This window comes from Heterocephalus glaber, unplaced genomic scaffold (assembly GCF_053883595.1).
Source record: "Heterocephalus glaber isolate CG9 unplaced genomic scaffold, H.glaber_assembly_v1.0 deba00001498, whole genome shotgun sequence".
In the NCBI taxonomy this organism is placed as follows: domain Eukaryota; kingdom Metazoa; phylum Chordata; class Mammalia; order Rodentia; family Bathyergidae; genus Heterocephalus; species Heterocephalus glaber.
Window position 1 is genome coordinate 6,992,308 of NW_028258321.1, and position 21,295 is coordinate 7,013,602.

The following is a 21,295-nucleotide window of genomic DNA, read 5'->3' on the forward strand; positions in this document are numbered from 1 at the left end:
CCCCTCTATGCACGGAGAAAAGCTGCATTCCTGTTTTGTCCCGGCCTGAAGCCTCCAGTGACCCGGGTGCTGCAGAGACCCAGCAGGGACAGGGACCAGGAGGCTACGCCTCAGCCCCTGGGCACCAAGGCTCCAGGGTCCTGGGAGCTGTGGCGGACAGTGATGCCTGTGAGCTGGACGCTGACTGGATGTGGTGGCCAGAGCGCCCCGGGCCACCTGGGGAACAGGACCGAGGACCCAGGGGTGGTATGACTGCGAAGCGGGGTCCAGCCCCACTGTGAGGGCAGCACAGGTTACCCGATCCCTGGGGTCTGCGGCCCAACGGCAGCCAGCAGTCGGACTCCTTCCTCTTCTCTGCTCACCTGCTTGAGGAAACCCCTGGGTTTGGTTTCAGCTCCAGCAGCCGAGTAAATGTGTTGGCACAAGTGAAGGCTCAAGGTGAGCTGGCCCCTGTCCCCCAGGGCAGCTGTCAGGCGGGAGCTGGGGGAGGAGCCGGGGACCCACGGGCCGACACCTGCTCAGGGAAAAGGAAGCAGGAGGCGTGCAGGGTGGGGTCAGCCTCTCTTCTGTGGACCCTGGCCGACGTCAGAATGAGGGGAGAACGGGGACTTGGAAGGACAGAGGAGACTTTTGTCTTGGAAGGTGCAGGTAGAGCTGGGGGCTGATGGCACAGGCCTATAATTTCAGCACTCAGGAGGCTGAGGCAGGGGGATCTCAAATTGGAGGCCAGCCTGGGCTACATAGCGAGTCCAAGTCTGGTCTGAACTACAGAGCCGGACCCTGTCTCAAACAAAACAAAACATAACAAAAAATCGAGGTTGGCGTTTTGCAGCTTCAGTCTGGGCTTTCCCTTCAGCAGCCTTTCCCTGCCGAGGTGAGCGCAGACGGCAGAGCTCCTGAACGCCTCTCTAGAGCCCTCTGCTGGTGAACGCACATCACTGCCACACCGTGCCTCCGGCGAGTGAGGCCGGCCTCGGTCCGGTCCCTAGGCTCCGACTCCCAGCCGGCGGGTTCGCCCCGTCCCCTCTCCACTTCAGGGTCCCCCCGGGACGGCGAGGCCCACATGTTCCAGGACTCTCTCGTTAAGGAACTTAATTCCTTAACGGCGGAGCGGCAGAGCCGGGTCTGTGTGCACTGTTCCTCCAGCTGGGCTCGCCGGGTGGTTTCGCCTGTGGCCGGAGCTGTGGGTTCGGGAGGAGGACCGTGGGCGGGTGGGACCGCAGCCCCGCTGGGGGGACCCCTTCCTGTCCACGATGGCGAGGCCCTGCGCAGGCCCCCGCGCCTGCCTGCCTTCCGCCTGCCCTTCCCCAGCGCCCTGGCGCCCTCCCCCTGACCGTTTGTCACCGTTTTGCTGGTGGAGGGTCTGTCTGCCCGCACTGCCGCCCGTCACCCCTGCGCTCCCGCCGAGGCCCTGCTGCTGCTCCTGCGGTCGGGGCCTCGTGCGGCCCGGTGTCTGAACCCCAACCTCGCGCTGCCCTGGGCCACTGAGGCGGGGACAGGCGAGAGGACTCAGGAGGACGTAGGGGGCGTGTTCCGGCTGCCACTTCCTCCTGTGCCCTCGGAGGTGGTCAGCTGGTGTTGGACGGCCGTGCTGCGCCGCTGTTGCCTTTCTTTGTGTTTGTGTGGTTCTGGGCCGTCCCTTTTGACCCCGTTAGGCCGTGTGTCTGAGCCCGGAGGTGGGCGCCAGCCAGCGCCTTTCTGCGGGCATTTGGACTTCTCCGTGGCCACTTGGGCTTGGACAGCCAGGGACCAAGAGCCCCCGCTTAGGGCTATGTGCTCGGAGGTGGAGGGAAGCTGGTCTAGCTGGGATGCCCGGACCAAGGGCCCAGAGAGGGCAGCCTGGCGTCCCGGTCGTCCTGAGGCCCAGAGGGACCTCCTTCCCAGGGCCCAGGAGACCCTGCGCCCTGGACAATGAATCTTCACTGCAGTTAGGCAGGACGGGTCCACAGCTATGCCCTGAAAGGCTCAAGGCCAGTGGCAATTGCAGCGGTTCAGGCAGGAAGGACAGGACACGTGGTGGGGCTCAGAAACTGGGAGTTTATTGTCTCCCCCTGTTTCAGTTTGCCCATGTGGTTCCTCTCTCACACCTGCCGACCTCAGCAGACCACCTTTCTTCTTTTCTTTTTTTCTTTCCATCAGTGAATCCCCAAAGCAGTGGTTTCCCTAATCCTGGATCCATGCAACACAGTTCCAGCCACTATTCTCTAATCTCTGCCTTTCTGTTTAGAGAGGGAGATTGATTTTACTTGGCTCAGCCATGCCTCGCTTTTCTCCGGTCAGATATCCACTGCTCCACACTGGAGGTGAAGGAGGTTCACACCATACATTGATCAGGACCTACTTTTTAAAGAAGTGACAGGATCCCATTCAAACTGGTCTAAGGGGAAAAGCAGAAAGGGCTCTGCTGAGGTGAACAGAGTGGGGAGGGCTTCAGGAGCAGCTGGATCCAGAAAGGCCAGCCGGGTCCCTGGGGCTCTGACTTCCCTCTATGCTGGCCCCATCCCCGCATGCTGGACTTTCACATGGAGATGGGGGGACAACTCTCGGATTAGGTCACCCCAGTTAGTTTCCCCTGTTATCTTGTGCAGAATCCCAGGCAAGGCACTCAGCAGCCTGGCTGGGCCCTGTGCCCTTCCCTGGGTGGTGCAGGGCTCTGTGACTGCAGCCTTCCACTGTCCTATGGGGTAGGGGGGTTTCTGAAAGGGTAGAGTGGGCTGGCAGGGTGCTGTTGACCTCAGGTCTGCAGTGTGGCCCCTAGGGGCTCAGGGAAGCTGCATTACCAGGGAGGCGGGCAGAGGATGGGGCTGCTCTGTGGTGCCGACTGCTCTCGCTCAGAGGCTGTTTGTCCATCTGCATCACGCTACTGGCAGCACGGCCCCTTGACCTCCATTCCGCTCTCTTTTTCCCTGAAACCATAGTCATCTGCGATGACTCACTGGCCCAGGATCAGCCAGCTCCCCTCTTCCACTCTGGGGAGGGCTCCGGAAGCAGGCTTGGGGCCGGGCCCTGGACCTCCCCCTTGTGGCTTATGGCTGCCGGGCCAGGGTGGGCAGCCAGGGAGGCAGTGGCTTGTGCACGGGGTGTGCACGTCCAGCTGTGTGGAGTCCTGCACACCTGTGACCCCAGGGCTTGGAAGGCTGAGACAGGACTACTTATTGAGACCCTGTCTCAAAAAAAACCCCAAATGGTAGGAAAAGACTTTATGAACAAAACCTCAGTTGCCCATGAACTAGCACAAACAATCAACAAGTGGGATCTCTTCTTACTAAAAAGCTTCTGCACAGCAAGAGAAACCACCAGCAGTGTGAAGAGGCAACCCACAGTGTGGGAAAAAATTTTCATCAGCGATCCCTCAGACAAAGGTCTACTATCTCGAATCTATAAAGAGCTTAAAAAAATCAGACCTCTCAAATTTAAAGACCTAATCCAAAAATGGGCATCTGAAATGAACAGACATTTCTCACACAAAGAATTAGACATGGCAAATAAACATATGAAAAAATGTTCAACATCACTGGCCATTTGAGAGATGCAAATGAAAACAACACTGAGATTCCACCTCACTCCAGAAAGAATGGCTGCTATCATGAAATCAACCAATAACAAATGCTGGCAGGGCTGTGGGGAAAGAGGAACCCTGCTCCACTGCTGGTGGGAGTGTAGACTGGTGCAACCACTGTGGAAATCAGTATGGAGATACCTCAAAGAACTAGGACTGGAAGTCCCATTTTGACCCAGCTATTCCTCTGCTGGGTATCTTCCCCAAAGAATTAAAAGAATCATACTGCAGTGATATATGTGCACCCATGTTCATAGCAGCATAGTTTGTAATAGCTAAAACTTGGAAACAACCTAAATGCCCATCAACTGGAGACTGGATCAAGAAAATGTGGTTTTTAAAAATAAAATGGAGTATTACTCCATCAAAAATGAGAAATTAGACATTTATTGCTAAATGGATGCACATTGAGGCGATACACTTAAGTGAAATAAATAGGACACACATGTAAATACCGAATAGTTTCTCTGGTGTGAGAAACTGAAAGTGTAAATAAGGACTGAAAGGTATAATAGATAATGTGAAATAGAAAGAAAAGGGGCAAAGGGGAAGGGGAAGTGGGAGGGGGAGGGGAAAGGAAAGAAGGGAATGGGATTAATATGAGAAAATGAAAAAATGGAAACAAAGTCTTTGCAAATAGGAAGGGATGGAGGGGTTGAAGGGAGGGTAGGGGAAGGGGAAAAATAAGAACCAAGAGAGACTATGCAAAGGTGCAAATTTCCAATGATGAATGTCATTATATTGTATACCTAAAATGTACCAATAAGAGGATAAAAAGAAAACCCCAAAAGTAGCATTTCCAGGAGCGATTATAAGGTCCTCTCGGTGTTGACCTCTGTCACTCCTGTCAAATACTAACAATAAGAGACGTTTGAGGTCGCAGGCCTGAGCGTGAGCCTGCCTTCCACGAGGCGACGCACACAGGAGACAGCAGGATTACCTTACAGCCCTGCTGTCTCCCGAGAGCCCTCAGACAGCTCCAGACAGGCATTTCCGCACCCGCCTTCAAGGTGCTGACACCTGGGCGGGAGAATCTCCTGGCCCAGGGCTGCCACAGGCTCCGAGTGGAGCGTCCTCCTGCTGCTCAATCAGGGCCTCTGCTGTTGCAGAAGCCCACACAGCCACCCGACGCTGTGCACTGGTCGGTCCAGACTCCAGACACACTGTCCACAGCTGGGGACAGAGGCAGGACATTGCCCTGACTGCCAGCCACTTCCAGTCCCCTGCTCCAGTCTGGGAGTGGCCAGGAAGGCTGAAGTGTGAAGCCCCCAGTGGAAACAGGCTGGGAAGGGCCCTGGCCCTGCCTCTGGGGCAGCCTGGGCTGTCTGCCCACTGGCCTGCCGTCCCTGGAGAGGTGATCTGCCTTCCCTTAAGGCCTCCTAAGTGCCAGCTGGACACACATTTATGTTAACTCAGTAACTCCTTTTTTTTTTTTTCCCATTGGGGATCGAACTCGGGACCTTGCGCTTTCGAGGCAGGCGGTGGAGCCACTGAGCTAAATCTCTGGGGCTTTTTTTTTTGAGACAGGGTAGTTCAGGCTGGCCTTGAACTCACTGTGGAGCCCAGGCTGGCCTCTGACTCACAGCGACCCTCCTGCCTCAGCCTCCCGTGTGCTGGGATTACAGGTGTGCATCACCATGCCCAGTTTTCAGTAACTCCTTTTTGTGCAACGTTTTATTTTATTTTGAAAAAATTTAGACCTACAGAAAAGTTAATAGACTCCCAGATTCCTTTGCATGGATAACTAACATTTTCTACATTTGCTTTCATCTCGCCCTCTTTGTTGACACATGTACACAGCACACGCACACATGGAGGTGGATGGGCCGGGGATTTAGCTCAGTGGTTTCGCCGCCTGCCGCGCAAGCGCAAGGACCCAAATTCAATCCCCGGTACCAAAAAAACAAAAACAAAGAATTGCCCCCACACATGCAAGTGGAACACTTTAGCTTTCTGTGCACGAGCTATTGGAGGAAAGGGTGCTTCAGACAGGATAGCTCTCCACCCGCAACTGCTTCAGCTCATCCCTCTGGAGGGCAGGCACCTCTGCACACCCTTAGGACAGTTACCAAATTCAGGGAATGTCATCGATGCAATATTCTCACCTAATAAACAGTCACGTCAGATTTTACCCATTGTTCCAAAGCTCTTTCGGAGCGTTTATTTTCTCTTAGCTGGGATTCCAATCCTGGATTTGGTGTTGTGATCTGTCATGAGATCTCCTTCCTTTTCCTTAATCTGGAAAAGTCTTCCTCAGTTGTTGCTAATTCTCAAAACATGAGCATCCCTGGAGAGTCTGGCTGTCGGTGCGTCTTCAGAATCGGCCTCAAGTTGTGCCTCTCAACGGGGCACTCGGCAAGGCCAAGTCCTGCTCAGTGCAGCCCACGGGACGTGGACGTGGACCCTTCCTTTGGTGCGGTTCCTGCCAAGTCTACCAGGTGTAAATGTTACTGTTCACCCATTTGAAAATTGTTCAGTATCATGGGGAAATACTTCGAGCTGTTCTTTTCTCCAATGAATTCTTGCCTAGTAGTTCTAGCACCCGATGATGATTCTCTCCAGAATCAGCCACTACCGACATTTGCAAAATGCAGTTGACTCCTCTCAACATTTAGAATTAGCTGGTATCATTTTCTCATTTTCCAGATTAAGTCTGTGTGTGTGTGTGTGTGTGTGTGTGTGTGTGTGTGTGTGTGTGTGTGTGTGGTACTGAGGATTAAACTTTACATCTCCAGACCTTTTGGTGTTAATTTTTGAGACAATCTCACTAAATTGAAATCCTCCTGCCTCAGCGTCCCGAGTAGCTGGTACCCTAGGCATGTGCCACCACACCCAGCCTGATCATTGGCATTTTCCTCTTGTTTCCTCCATGAACCTTCCAGAAGCTGACATGCACAGCAGAAGTCTCATAAAGAAGTCAGGGCAAGGCCTACAGGCGTGGCTCAGTGGCAGAGTGCTTGTCCAGTGAGCCAGAGGCCTTGAGTTTGATCCCCGCTACCATTAAAAAAAAGAATTGGGCTGGGGGTTTGGCTCAGGGGTTCTGCTCCCTGCCTTGCACGCACAGGGTCCTGAGTTCGATCCCCGGTATCAAAACAAAAGAATTCATGTTGATTCTGCTGCTGCTTCCCCAGCGCACACACACGCATGCACACACACACACTCTTGGGCTGAGGCTGGTGCTGGCTGGGCTCCTCCGAGCAGGTGGGAAGCATTAGCTGCAGTCAGGCTGTCAGCAGAGGCCAAGGAGGGCAGAGGCATCCACACCCACGGTGGGCTCCAGACCATGTCAGAGAGAATTGCAGAAGGTGTCAGTGAGAGGCCCGGGAGTCCTGTCAGGCCGGACGCTCAGCAGCAGATACTCCCCGTGCAGCTCTGTCTTCTGCGATGCCAGGGTGCGGAGGCCCGGGAGGTGTGTCCTCTCCTGACAGGCCCGACTGTGGCCCAGAGAGGCTGCCCGCCCCACAGGGCTGTTTCCTTGAGGATGGGAGGGCGGTGAATGCCAGTTTACAGGTGAAAAGCAGGGGCAGTTTATAGGGCTCTTTAGCAACTTTCGGGTGAGCTTCCTGGGGGAAGTAGGGCATTGTAACTCTGGGTATCTGTATCCTGACACTGCAGTTTTTCTTAAAAGTACATTTTTTTATATCTCTGGCCTTTTTTATCTTTCATTTTGATAAGGGTTTTCCTAAATTGCCCTATCTGGTTTGAATTTTAAATTACAATTTTTTTTGTCTGGGCTGGGGATTTAGCTCAGTGGTTTCGCCACCCGCTGTGCAAACGCAAGGACCTGAGTTCGATCCCTGGTACCAAAAAAAACCAAACAATTTTCTTTGTCTTTTTTTCTTCTATCCTACCTCAACACGACCTGAAGAGGAACTTTAGGCCCCCACCGGCCTGTGTAAGCTTGGACAAGTTTCTCACCCTCCCAGGCCTCCTCTTTGACCTGAGATAGACACGTCGGCTCCGGCTGGGGCTGCTGATGGAGGAGACCAGGGGGCAGGAGTCCCAGAGGCAGCGTGCACAGCGCTGGAGGTGTGCAAGGCAGAGGACCGTGCAGGCCAGGCAGTGGAGCTGGAGGCTGAGCTGGGGGCCGCAAGGGAAGCTGTCCAGACGAGGCGGGCAGGACGGGTCTCCTGTCCCAGGCGGGAGGCCAGGTGCCTTTCTCCCCATCTGCTCCCAGAAAGCTTCCAAGCGGCTCTAACTGGAGCCCAGGTGCCTCAGCCTGCTGAGACAGGAAGCCGCATCCCTGCTGGCCGGGCTGGCACAACTTGGCAGGTCCTGTGCTCAGCCCGGGGAGGAGGGACAGGTCCCGCGGTGTGGGGCAGGGAAGATGCCAGGGATGAGGCCCAGGGGAGGCCACAGGTCACGGGCCGGGTGGAGCAGCTGGGGTTGGGGCTGCAGAACGACTGAGTGTGGGAGGGGAGCGGCACCGAGGCCCTGGGAAGCCGGGGCCTCAGCAGGGCCAGCTCAGGTGTGAGCTGCTCACTGTTCCTCCTTCCTGAGACTCCTTGCATTGACCAGGCCTGGGCCTTTGTCCCCTCGGACTCCACTCCCCTCCACCAGTGCCAGCCTGCAGGGCCGGCCGCTCTGAAGCAGCCTGGGTGTACTGAGGGCCCATCTCGTCTGCCTGGCACCGCACTGACAAGGAAGACATGCCCGCCCCTGGAGCCCTTCCTCCGCAGGCCCACACTGTTTCCGGCCTGCACCCTGAACACCCTGACTTGCCCCGCCGCCCGCCCCAGCTCAGGTTTCCCTTGCAGGGACGGTGACAGCGACCCTGCTAAGTCCAGGTTTTAGCAAGTCTAGCTCTACTCTGACAGGCTTTCTGACACACTTCCTCACAGGTACTTAAACTGCACTTTACCGTGTAATGGGATACCTTCCACGTAGGGTGGTGGAGGGTCTCCCTCGGCAGGATTAAACCTGATGACAGGTCCTAAAAGTAGGGGCTGGGATGTAGGCCACAAAGATGAGCAGCAAGACGAGGTGGGGCCAGTAAACAGAGTGGGAGAGCTGCCTTCTGCCACCCTGGGTCGTGGGGTTGCCCAGGACTGGGGACAAGGGACAAGGGACCTCCCTGCTCAGAGGGTCCCACCACCACCCACTCTGCAGAAGAAGAACCCGTCCTAAGGTGAAGGAGATCCAGCCTGGAGCTGGGAGGCCAGAGAGGACAAGCTGTTCTGCAGGGGACAAGGGGAGACTCGGGGAGGCAGGAGGTGCAGGACTGACTGTCCCTGGCTGCAGGAACAGAATGGCTCCGACTGGCTCAAGTGACAGGGGTGATTCCTGGGAGGAGACTAGGACACCTTCAGGAATTCAAGTTCCAATGTCATTCTCTCTCTCCCTCTCTCCCTCTCCTCCAGAAGAGCAAGCAGCTGACAAACCCAGGCAAACTTAGAGTGTTCCAGTGGAGACAAAGGAGACACCAGAGTCACCAGATGGTGCAGAAGACATGTCCCCCAAGGATAGCATGGATGGGAAGGGTCAGCAGGCTGGTGGAGGGGCCAGCAAAGCAGCACCAGAGAGGGAGCTGGGGCAGACCCTGAGGAGGAGACAGGCAGGTGCCTGAGCACGCTGTCCTGGTGCAAGCTGCTCAGTGTTCCTCCTCCTGTACTGGTCTCTGGATTTCTGAGACGCCTTCCTGTACATTTCATTTTCAGTCACCCATTTAAGTTTCAACTGGTTTCTGTTGCTTGCAAACAGTGAAATCTGACATACGTCAGGAAATGGCTGTCCCAGCCATGACTTGGCATTCTCTTGTTCTCTCTCCTTCTTTCCTTTTTTCTTTCTTAACACGCTACGGCTGAGCTACATCCCTGGCCCTTTTTACTTCTATTCTGAGACAGGGCCTCACTAAGTCACCCAGGCTGGCCTCACAGGTGTGACCCCCTGCCCCTGCCTCCTGGCAGCCTGGATTACAGCTGTGTACCACCATGCCTGCTTGGCCTTTTCTGCTAGCACAGTGACGACAAACTAGACTTGGTATCCGAGTTCGCATCCTGAGCCGAGCACCCTGTTGGGCCGGCTCAATAGATGTCACTCTCGGTCCACTCAGCTGGGCCTCAGAAGGAGGCAGGGCGTCAGGAAGCCAGGGGGCCCGCGGGAGGCTGGTAGGCGTGTCCGCACGCAGCCTGTGCACTGCGCATGTGCAGCTCCAAGGCGCCTCCTCACACCGGAGACGCTGCCAAAGCCTTAGCAGGTGGGATGGTGCTGGGCAGGGCCGTTCCCTAGTCTCCTCTAAGTGCGGCAGAGGAAGCAGTGACTCCAGGGGGGCTCACTCCTCAGCTGCAGAGGCTTTGACGGGCCGCTCTCAGAGAAGGTGGCAGGGCTTGGTGTACGAGCTCTGTAACGCTGTGGTGACACACCAGGGGCAGCTGCCGGTGAAGAAAATAAGGTCATTTCGCTCACACTTTCGGAGGTTCAGAGCCGAGATCGGGCAGCGCATTGGTTTGGGCAGCAGACTGCAGCAGGTGCGTGTGCTGGACTTTGTGCTCATCTCTTCGTGACTGAAGACAGAGAGACAGAGACAGAGAGGGAGAGAGAGAGAGACAGACAGACAGGGAGAGAAACAGACACAGAGAGACAGATACAGGGAGAAAGAGAGAGACAGACAGGGAGAGAAACAGACACAGAGAGACAGATACAGAGAGAAAGAGACAGCCACAGAGAGACACACAGAGACAGAGACACAAAGACAAAGACAGACAGAGACAGAGAGAGACAGCTCTGGCTTCTTTGCATCTGTAACTGCCTCTGGCCACAACCTTCAGAGCTGCTTTACTCCACCTTGGAAATCTGAGCAAATTCCCATGGGCCAACTTCAGCGCCCGCCCAGAGTATCCTGGGAAATGTAGTTCCAGCTGAACCGTGGCCAACAGCAAACCCACCACAGGGACGGGCTTCTCGAGGCTCCCAGCTGGGCATTCTGTCCTTGGCACAGCTCTCCTCCTGGGGCCTCCAGAGGGAGCAGTCAGCCCTGGGCGCTGGCATTTCAGGAGCAGCAGAAGCCAGGCTGAACCAGCGGGTTTTGCGGAAGTAAGTGTGTCGCCTCCTGCCTAGGCAAGCTGGTGGGAGAGGGGCCAGGGTGGCGGCGCGGAGGGAGCTCGGGGTGAACCCTGGCCTAGCATGCGAGTGGCCCTGGGCTGATCCCCAGTGCTGAGGAAAGGAAGAAGACCCTAAGAGTAGCTCCCTCCCCAGATACAAACACCAGGCAAAGGAATGATACCCCAGGGGAATATGAGCCATAAAGAGAAAGAAGACACCCAAGTCACGTGATCCCTGTAAAAGAAAACGCCCCAAATAAACAACCTATATGGCAGGAAGAGAATTAATGGACCAGTGAGAACAAGAATTTGAAATAATCATAATAAAAATCCTCAAAGAGAGGGCTGGGGATTTAGCTCAGTGGCACGGAGCCTGCCTCACAAACCCAAGGTCCTGAGTTCAATCCTCAGTACCAAACCAAAAAAAAAAAAAAATCCTCTAAGAGAAAAATGGAGATTATTATATATTTGGAACAGGAATGATAATGTATAAATAATTTATCAAGGGGCTGGGGATTTAGCTCAGTGGTTCCGCCACCTGCCTCGAAAGTGCAAGGTCCCAAGTTTGATCCCCGGTAACAAAAAAAATTAGAATAGCTGAAACACAATTCCATATGTAAGTTGAGTGGCAAATAGATTCAGACTAAGAATAAAGTCATAAGCTGGAAGATAAAGTTGGCAAACGCCCAGAATGTGTCAGGGAGGAATAAAGAGATGAAAAGTATAGGGTAAAGTCAATAAATATAGAAGATAGAGAGGTCTTTAAAATGGGAGTTCTAGAAGAGAGGGATACAATCTGGGAATAAATATTTGAAAAGTAATAAGTAGGCCGGGGATTTAGCTCAGTGGTTCCAGCACCTTCCTCAAAAGCGCAAGTTCCCGAGTTCAATCCCCGGTACTGAAAAAAAAAAAAACAAAGAAAAAAGGTGCTTGCCTAGCATACATAAGGCCCTGGACCCACTCCTAAGTTGTTGTTTTTTAATCCACAAACAAAATAAAACCAAAAAACAAAATCCTACAATTCCCAAAGTTAGAGACAGGATACCAAGAAGGTAGGAAGGAAAAAAGCAGTAACACTTGAGAGCAGCATAGTAAAATTTACTAAGATGAGAGACAAATCATTTTAAAAGCTTCCAAATGGCAAGCATGAGGTCCTGAGTTTGATCCCCGGTACTAAAAACAAAACCCAAAAAACTTCCGGAGAATGAAGACAAATAAGAAAACAAAGAGGAAAATGAAGCCCACACAACCCACTAGGAACAAGCGTCACGCTAACCTTAATTTTCTCATCAATAATTCTGGATTCAAGAAAAAGAACTTAAGAACTAGAATTTTTATATTCAGCAAAATTTTAATTTTAGTACACATTTAAAATAAAGATATCCCCAAGCTTTCGGGGCCTGAGAAGACCCATTACCTGATGACTCTCTTTGAGAAACACTTTGGGAGGACGTATACTAGTGAGAAAGGATTAAATCTCAGAGAACACAGAAGATACAAGAATGAAGGGTGGCTTGATAGGCAGACTGAGTACAGGTAAAATAAGCCCCACCACGTCCATCATTAGGTACTGAGGCTCAGGTCAGCCCCCAGCCTTCGGCACCAGGGACTGGTGCTGTAGACGACAGTTTTTCCACAGATGGGAAGCAGGCATGATTTTGGGATGATTCCAGTGCATTGTGTTTATTGCGCACTTTATTTCCATTATTGTTACACTGTAATATACAATGAAATAATTATACAACTCTCCATAATGCAGAATCAGTGGGAGCCATGAGCTTGATTTCCTGCAAGCAGACAGTCCCGGCTAGGGGTGATGGGAGACAGTGATATCTGACATGTGTTGCTTATGTTCAGCCTACTCTGTAATCTCACTTTGGTTGCTGTCAGATCCCTGCTTCACAAAGATAGGATACTGGAAATGGGAGCAGGCTTTTCAGTGCTTTTGTGGCAATATCAGGATATTCTGCTGTGTGGATTAATTAATGGTCAACGTGGAACGCCCAGCTGAACTGAATCAGTATGGTGCTGGGCATGGAAGATCCACCTGAGGATTGTTGCCAACAGCATGAAAGAGAACTGGAGGGAAGATTGTGGGCTGGTGATTTTCTAGGAGAAGCTTGCTGCAGATAGTTTTACTGATGCGGACTTGGCTGTTCTCGTCAGAGGAGCTTGGGGCCTCACTGGGAATGGCTTGTGGCTGGGAATGGCTGCTGTTCTCACTGGGGAAGCTCTGATCTTTGCCTTGAGTGTTGCTTCCTGGCTTGAGTTGTAGATCCTTCAGCCTGGTGGCACAAATCCTTCACCTGGCCGGTGCAGGTTTTCTGGGTTCCACCACTAGCCTTTGGACTTCCTAGGGCAGATCCTCAATGTGGACAAGCATGAGACTCTGCCGTGGGCTCCAGGCCTCTGGCTGGACTCGTGAAGGACACTGCTTTGGACTCTAGGCCTTCAGCTGGATTCGTGCAGGACATTCTCATGGGATCCATGCTCTTGGCTGGATTCTTTGGGTCTCTAATGTGTGAACAGATCTCTTGCACTCCTCTGCATTTGATTTTTTGGGTGAATACTATAAAATAATTCTATAAATTATATATCCTGTATTAAATCTATTCCCTTGCAAACGCTGACTACAATATCTACCTTCACTTAAATACAGGATATATAAAGATTTGAAGTTGTCTGAAACATACTTCTAAGGCCACCATCATTTGTGATCTCAAGAAGTTGTTGGTCCTGTTCTAGTATGGACAGAGTCGATTCACCTGGTTTTTTCACAAATGGCTTGCAGATCCAGGCCTTCCCAGTTTGGGGGTCTTTTGTGGTTGGGAAGTAATGCTCAAACTTTTTTTTTTTGGTACCAGGGATCGAACTCGGGTCCTTGTGCTATTGCTCAAACTCTTTTGAAGGCTGAGACCATTCACCAGCTGGAAGAATGAAGGACCTGGCTTAGCCTCTTTCAAAACCACTGCTAATATTTGAAACATGTCAAAAATCCCAATGTTTATTTGTCACCCTCATAATTCCAACTTGACTTTAAATGCAACCACTTTATCTGCCAACTTAAACACAGTTGTTGTTCTCTTTTGAAGTGACAGGTTGAGTTCATTGAGCAAGCTGAATATCTCACTAAGTTTTGCAAACCATTCTGTCACTGAAATGTGATGCCAAGGTGACCATTTTTCTAGAAAAAACCTCTGGAGCAGTTCCCATAACTCACAAGCACTGGCCAGTATCTACTTTTAGAAAGCCATCTCATTTCTGTGTATAAGAGAAGACCTGTGTGCTCTATGTCCATCTCCTCACAGAGCTGCATAAATAGATATGAGGTACAGGCAAGTACTCTGATGTGGTTGATAATTTTAATCACATCCTATAAAATGTTAGGTTTAGGGGATATTTTTTGGCTAGCCAGCACTTGTCTATGGATGACACAGTGTGTAGACTCATGTTGAGAAGCTGCCACTGACCCAGAAATGAAACCAGAAGGCTGTTAGTTATGGCAGCTGCTCCACCTATGCATACACCGACCCAAAATGACCAGTTCAGTTTCCCTGGTGTGCAATCATTCAAAGACTTGAATAGTCCTACAGCTGTGGTGTTGGTTGGCAACAAAAGTGCACATAACATACCCTCATGCACATCCTCTTGAAAAATACATCACACAAAAACAAGTATTGTTGCCTTGTCATTAATTTTGGTAGACTCAACTTGGATTGTATACCATAGTGACTCACTAATCCTCTCTAAAAATTGTGCTCAGTATCCTCTGCTATTTCATCAGTCCATCTAGCTATGTTGCTAGCTGTAAGAGGTACACACACCACCTTTTGAACTGCAGCCTTTTCTAAGTCATGAAAAGCGTCTTTAGCAACAGGCAAGGTCAGCTCTTCAACAATGATAAAGAGCTTCTTAGCTTTAGCAAGTGGTCAGCCACTAAGAACAACTCCCTCAATGCAGACACATTTGATGATGTGGTGGCCTTTGATAATTGCTTATGTTCATGTTCATGTTTTTTCTTTTTCTTTTGAAAAACTCCAGAGGCTTGTCTTTTTTTTTTTTTAGTACTGGGAATCGAACTCAGGTCCTTGCATTTGCACAGCAGGTGGTGAAACCACTGAGCTAAATCCCCGGCCCCTGGCTTGTCTTTTAATACAGGGTGTTTGGTCTCCATGTGGCAAAGCAATTTTGAAAGTTTCATGGCTTTGTTGGATAGCTAGTTGCCACACATACAAAACAGCATTGGATGATGTGAATCATCTGTTGCAATGAACCCATAATTTAAGTAGAACTCTAAAGCAGGGTTATCTTGTGGGACCAAAACTGACTGGGACAAGTGCATAGTGTGGGACAGAGGTGTGGCTAGAAGTGGTAAATAAAATAATGTACAGGCCATGTACCTGTAAAATAAGTGTCAGGTTCTGACTTATAGCTGCCACCAGGCCCAGCTGTACAGTTGATACATCATCAACTCAGCCTGCCACAAGGTGCATCTTTTTTTTTTTTCCTTAAATTCTTTTATTGGTACATTTTAGGTATACAATATGTTTACTTTTTATTTTTTATTTTTTATTTTTGGTACTGGGTAGCGAACTCGGGTCCTTGTGCTTGCGCAGCAGGTGGCGAAACCACTGAGCTAAATCCCTGGCCCCCATGTTTACATTTATTATTGGGTGCTTGTACCTGCACATGATGTATCTTGGTTCTTATTTTCTCTCCATTCCCTGTCCTCCCTTCACCCCTCCACCCTTTTCTATTTACAAAGACTTTGTTTCCACTTTTTTCTTTTCTCATAATTTTTCCTTTCCCTTCTTTCCTTTCCCCTTCCCCTCCCACTTGCCCTCACAAGGTGCATCTTAATTGTCACTTGCCACTCACAGATAAGTGTGCTGAAATGACTTGTTACTGTCTCTGTTCAAACCTCTCTGCTAGTGTTCATCTGTATTTGCAGCCACTCCCCAAAGCTGGCATCGCTGCCTCAGCTCCACTTCAGCTCACCAGGCATTAGATTCTCATGAGGAGCTTGAAGCAAACCCAGATCCCTCACATGTGCAGCTCACAGCAGGGTTCCTGCTTCTAGGAGAATCTAACCCTGACCTGACAGGGGGCGGAGCTCAGGGGCCCAATGGGCGTGGCTGTAAATACTGACCGAAACTGCTGGCCTGCAGCTAGCTAATCTGCTGTGCAGCCTGGTGGTGGTTGGGGCCCAGTTCCAGAGGATCCAAAGGACAAGGCTGAGTGTGGATGTGAAAGTGGAGTGAGGTCCAATAAAGGTGTAAAGATAAGCTACTGACAAACAAAATTAAAAGGGATAAATGCACATGGATAGACTATCATATTTCCACCAAAATCAGACCTGGTCTTATCTTAATTTTTTCTCCAAAAGACATGATTAGGCTTATTTTGAGGGGATCTCTTACTTTTTCATGTACAACAATCTACATTTATTCATTTATTCATGTATAACAATCTACATTTATTCAATTATGGCCATGTCATCTTCTGGAACTTCATCGTAACTCTCCAAACCCTGAATTCCAGCCTTTATTTCTTGTGATTCCATTTCCTATAGAGTCATTGGCCCCCATCTCTGATGTCCAGCAATGGAGGTCTCCTGCATGTGTGTCTGACCTGCTCATAGTGCATCATCACACCACACCACGTACTGAGTTACAAAAATTCGTATTAGACACAGTCATGTCCATTCTTTATCAAGTGAGCACAGTATTCATGTGTTGTCTGTGCTCCAATTGGTCATTTAGCAATAAGTCTCAAATTCATCTATTTACATAGGTGTTTACCTCTCCTCCAAAGATGCCTGCTTGGGTATCTACAAATACTAAATTATAAGCTATAGTCTCATTTAAAGTATTAATGTAAGGGCTGGGAATTTAGCTCAGAGGTTCCAATGCCTGCCTCACAAGCGCAAGGTCCCGAGTTTGATCCCCAGTACCCCCCCAAAATAAAATTTAGAAATAAAGTATTAATGTCAATGATACTATTTATTTATTTGTTTGTTTATTTTTGGTACCGGGGATCAAACTTGGGTCCCTGTACTTGTGCAGCCAGCAGCGAAACCACTGAGCTAAATCCCTGGCCCAATAATACTGTTTATATTTAGTTACATATTAATATGATTTTATAATTTAATATGTCTATCATGTGTTGCAACATAGATTCTATTTTTATTTTTTATTTTTTTTGGTACTGGGGATTGAACTCAGGTCCTTGTGTTTGCGGGGCAGATGGTGGAACCATTGAGCTAAATCCCGGCCCCCACAACATAGATTCTAAATGCATCCATCTGTCTAACAATCTTAACTGGGATTTATTTTTGTTGTAGAGCTTATATTATGAACATCCTAAAAAAATCATGCTATGGGGCTGAGTATTTAGCTCAGTGAGCCCAAGGTCCTGAGTTCGATCTCTGGTACCAAAAAAAAATCATGCTAGGACTTATTTTCCAGTTAGATCTTCTTTTCAGGGAAATATGGTATAATAAGCTAAGAGTAACATTCATAAGAATGAAATAGAATGAATAACTTTCAAGGCAGCAAAAAAATTCTATCCAAAAGCTATCAAGGAAGAAAAAAAGGAAAAAATATAGTAAATAGGAAATGTGAAATATAACAGTTATGTCTGAATATAACAGCAAAGGAAATAAAATGTAAATGGATTACATTTATAAATCAAAAGACAAAGAATCTCAGATTAAAATAATTATTTAATTGAAATGTTACATTTTTAAAAGGGATACAAAAAGGTTGAAAATAAAAAGACAAACCAAAATATTCACCAAAAAGCCATTGTTGAAGTTTTTAGATCATATTTTAAGGTAAAAAATATAAAGGATAAAGAGAAGGATTATATACTGGTAAATAAATCAAGGAGATGTAACTATCAATACATATGAAGTTAGCAATGTAGATTTCAAAAAATATAAATCACAGCTGACAAAACTTGGGAGTAGGGTAGGAATACTTAATCAACAATGGCAGAGGGCCCAGGGATTTAGCTCAGTGGTGCCCTGCCTGCCTTGTGGTACCCACGACAAAACAAAACAAAACAACCATGGTAGAGATTTCAAAAATTTTAAATCAACACAAAATAATTATACATGATTACATGGTACGGTGTGATCATGCAATAAATGCAGGAAGTCTGTAACACAGATTTTTAACAGACTCTTCCCAGAACGGATGGTTTAGTTATACTAAATACATAGAATATTTAAATATTATGATAATGAGCTTTTGTTGATAAATTTGTAGAGAAATTTATATCCTCAAATTGGGAATAGCTATAGAATGAAACAGTTCTCAGACTATAAAGCAATTAAATTGGAAAACAATAACAATATGATAACTTTAAACATTCTTGACTATAAACTAAAAATACTTCCAAATGCTTCTAGAGTTAAATCAGAAATAATAAGAGAAATTTTAAAAATCCTTGACAATAAGCAACGAAAGCACTGCAAATCAAAATTTGTGGCTAAAACTAAAACAGTATTGAGAGGAAAGTTTATAGCTTCAAGGATATCAGGAAATAATAAGTAGGAACAAATAAGCTAATGCACTTTATGCAAAAAGCTGTAAGAGCAGTAGAAGCATACAAAATAGAAGAACACAGGGCCGGGGATGTAGCTCAGTGTTGGAGTGCTTACCTAGGCTGCACACGGCCCTGGGCCCAGGCCCGACACAGTGGTACACACTTCAAATTCCAGGCACTCAGGAGGCTGAGGCAGAATTAGCACTAGTCCAAGTCCAGCCTGGGAATTTAGTGAGATCCTGTCTCAAAATAAAGAGGATGTAGCCCAGTGAGAAGGCACTGGGTTCAATCCCCAATACCACAAAAGAAGAAGGAGGAGGAGGAGAGAGAGAAAAAGGAGGAAAAGAAGAAGCAAAAACCAATATAGGTAAGAGAAAAAATTTAAAACTAAATAAAACCAATGTGTCTTGTTCTTTGAATACATTGGCAAGAAATGGGAATGTCTAAAAGACTGATCAAGAAAAGGGAAGATGGGGCCTGGGCTCTAGCTCAGTGGCACAGCGCCTGCCTCACTGGTGCAAGGTCCTGAGTTTGATCCCCAGTACCACAAAAAAAAAAAAAAAAAGAAGGAAAGAAAAAAAAGGGAAGATGCAAACAAACTAAAGAACAAACTGGGAAATAAGTACAGTTACAGCAAAAATTATTTTAAAAAGTAAAAGCAAAAACAACAGTGAAGGCAGTTAGTACCACCTGGTATTAAATTACAGACGCATGAGGTCTTGAGAACAGAACGAGGGGCCCAGAGACAACCTGTATGTGGACAAACCCTGGAGAGCAGAAATGGAAGAAGAACAGGAAAAACACTCTCCAGCTAATGGTACTGTGCTAATGTAACCTTGATTCTAAAACTGAAATAAAGAAAAGACAGGTTCATTTTCTATGTAAACATGGATGCAGAAACTATAATAGCATATTAAAATCAGTGGTGCCTTTTAAAATACAACAGGGTCTGCTGGGGATTTAGCTCAGTGGCGCCATGCCTGCCTCACAAGCACAAACAAGGTCCTGAGTTCGATCTCCGGTAACCAAAAAAACAAAACCACAAAAACGACAACAACAACATCAACAAAACCGGGTCAAAAGTTTCAACATCAGAAAATCTCTGTGTAGTGCATCCTATTAATGGGCTAACAGGGAGTCACATAATTATCTCAGTAAATCCAGGAAAAGTACCTGATAAAGTTTAATGTGTATTTATGATTTTTTTTTTGGTACCAGGGATCGAACTTGGGACCTTGCACTTGTGAGGCAGGCGCTAGAACCACTGAGCTAAATCCCCGGCCCAGTATTTATGATTTTTAAAACCTCTAAGAAAACTTTCTTAAATTGACAAAAGCTATTTTCCAAAAACCAGTACAGCAAGCACATTTACAGAGAAGCCCAGTGCAGTCCTGTTCAGAAGGGAGATCTGTGCTCACCGCTCTGTGACAGTCCTGGGGCATGTGGCCAATGCGATAAAACTGCAAGAAGAAACGCATGATGTGAAGATGGATTAGGAGAGAGAAACCCTCACTATGTGCAAAGACAATCATCTACATTAAAAAAAATTTGGTGAAATTACTAAATTATTAAAACTGATAAGAAATCTCCATTTGGCAACTCCTGATCAATGGAGAATCAATGGCTGAGGCAACAATCGCCAGTGAATGCTGAACACACTAGGTGAAAGTCTGGTGGGAACAGGACTCTCACTGGGTGCCTAAGTATCCTCCATCGGTATTTACTAATCACAGGGAAGACTGGGAGAAAGGGAAGGGACAAGAAAAAAAGTGAAAATAGAAGGAAAAATGGAAACATAGGGAGGGGAGGGGGCCTCAGGGGGAAATGGGATAAAAAATAATTAATTAATTTAAAAAATAAATTTCTTCACTTGCGAAAACAAAACAAAACAAAAAGGAAATCTATACGACAGAGAGAGCTGGGAGTCATCACTTTAACCAGCAATCACATTTAGCACAGCTAAATCATGAAGTAGCCTGATGAGACATGGAGTGGAATCCACACCACTCACTCAGTATTCATGCCCAAGAAGTGTTACCGGAATTTATCAGCCTTTATATTCAGTTTCTCGTTTCTACTACAGGATGTACTGGGGACAGAGCAAATGAATGTTATCATGTGGAAACAATCATGAAATCCAAATTATGGGACCCACAAAAAAGAAAGTCTGACCTAGACTTTTAAAAAATAATTCTAACTGAAAACAAAACATCTGAGACTGTTAAGATAGCGAAGGGTCCTAGCGAACAAATGTAGTGTATGAACTTTGAATGGATCCAGTTAAAAACAAGCAAACAAGGGCCGGGGATGTAGCTCAGTGGTTCTGCTGCCTGCCTCGAAAGTGCAAGGACCCGAGTTCGATGCCTGGTACAAAAAAAGACAAAAAACAAACAAACCAAGCACAACAAAAACAGCAACAACAAAGCTGTAAGCCAGGCATGGTGGCTCACACCTGTAATCTCAGCTACTTGGGAGGCTGAGGCAGGAGGATACCAAGTTCAAGGCCAGCCTGGGAAACCTAGGAAAACCCTGTCTCAAAAATATAAAAAAGGGCGGAGGATGCATCTCTGTGGCAGAGGGTCCCTGGGTTGATGCTCAGCCCTGTGGTTTGGGGAGAAGCAGTGATACAAGACACTGGGACACTGGAGAAAGTAGAAAATGGGCTGGATGTTAGGTGACCCTAATTTCTCAGGTGTGGTAATGGCGGGCAGCTATGTGGGAGAAGGTCCTCATTCTTAAGTGGTCCAGAGCCATATATTTGGGGTTTAGCGCCATGAGTCTGACCTTACTTCATTGTGAGAACATGTGTGTGGGGAGGAGAGAATGTAGCAAAACGCTAAAGCTGTCAGATGTAGGTGAGTGCTAAATAGGTGTTTATTGCGTTATTCTTTCATTTTTTGTGTGTGTTTGAAATTTTGGAAATAAGAGTCTCAAGGGGGAAAAAATACAAAGCAAATTTAGCAAGGTTTCCAGACCCAAAATCAATTTACAAAGTCAATAGTAGTTTTTGCCACAGTGTTCACCACCCATAAAATAAGATAGTCCATGAAACAACAGAAAATGCAAAGTATCAAGGAGTTGACTTAGAAGAAAATGCATATATTCTTTCTGGAGAAAAAAGACTACTCTTTTAATGCCTTAAAGG

The 21,295-nt window shown here is 48.0% G+C and overlaps 1 long non-coding RNA gene across 1 annotated transcript; it reads left to right on the plus strand.

Annotated features, from left to right (window-relative positions):
• The first annotated feature begins 9,725 nt into the window (after nucleotides 1-9,725).
• LOC147825501 (uncharacterized) lies at nucleotides 9,726-20,677 on the plus strand. Its single transcript, XR_015440672.1, has 2 exons — nucleotides 9,726-10,591; nucleotides 19,505-20,677. It is a non-coding gene; the product is annotated as an uncharacterized LOC147825501 (long non-coding RNA).
• Nucleotides 20,678-21,295: the final 618 nt, after the last annotated feature.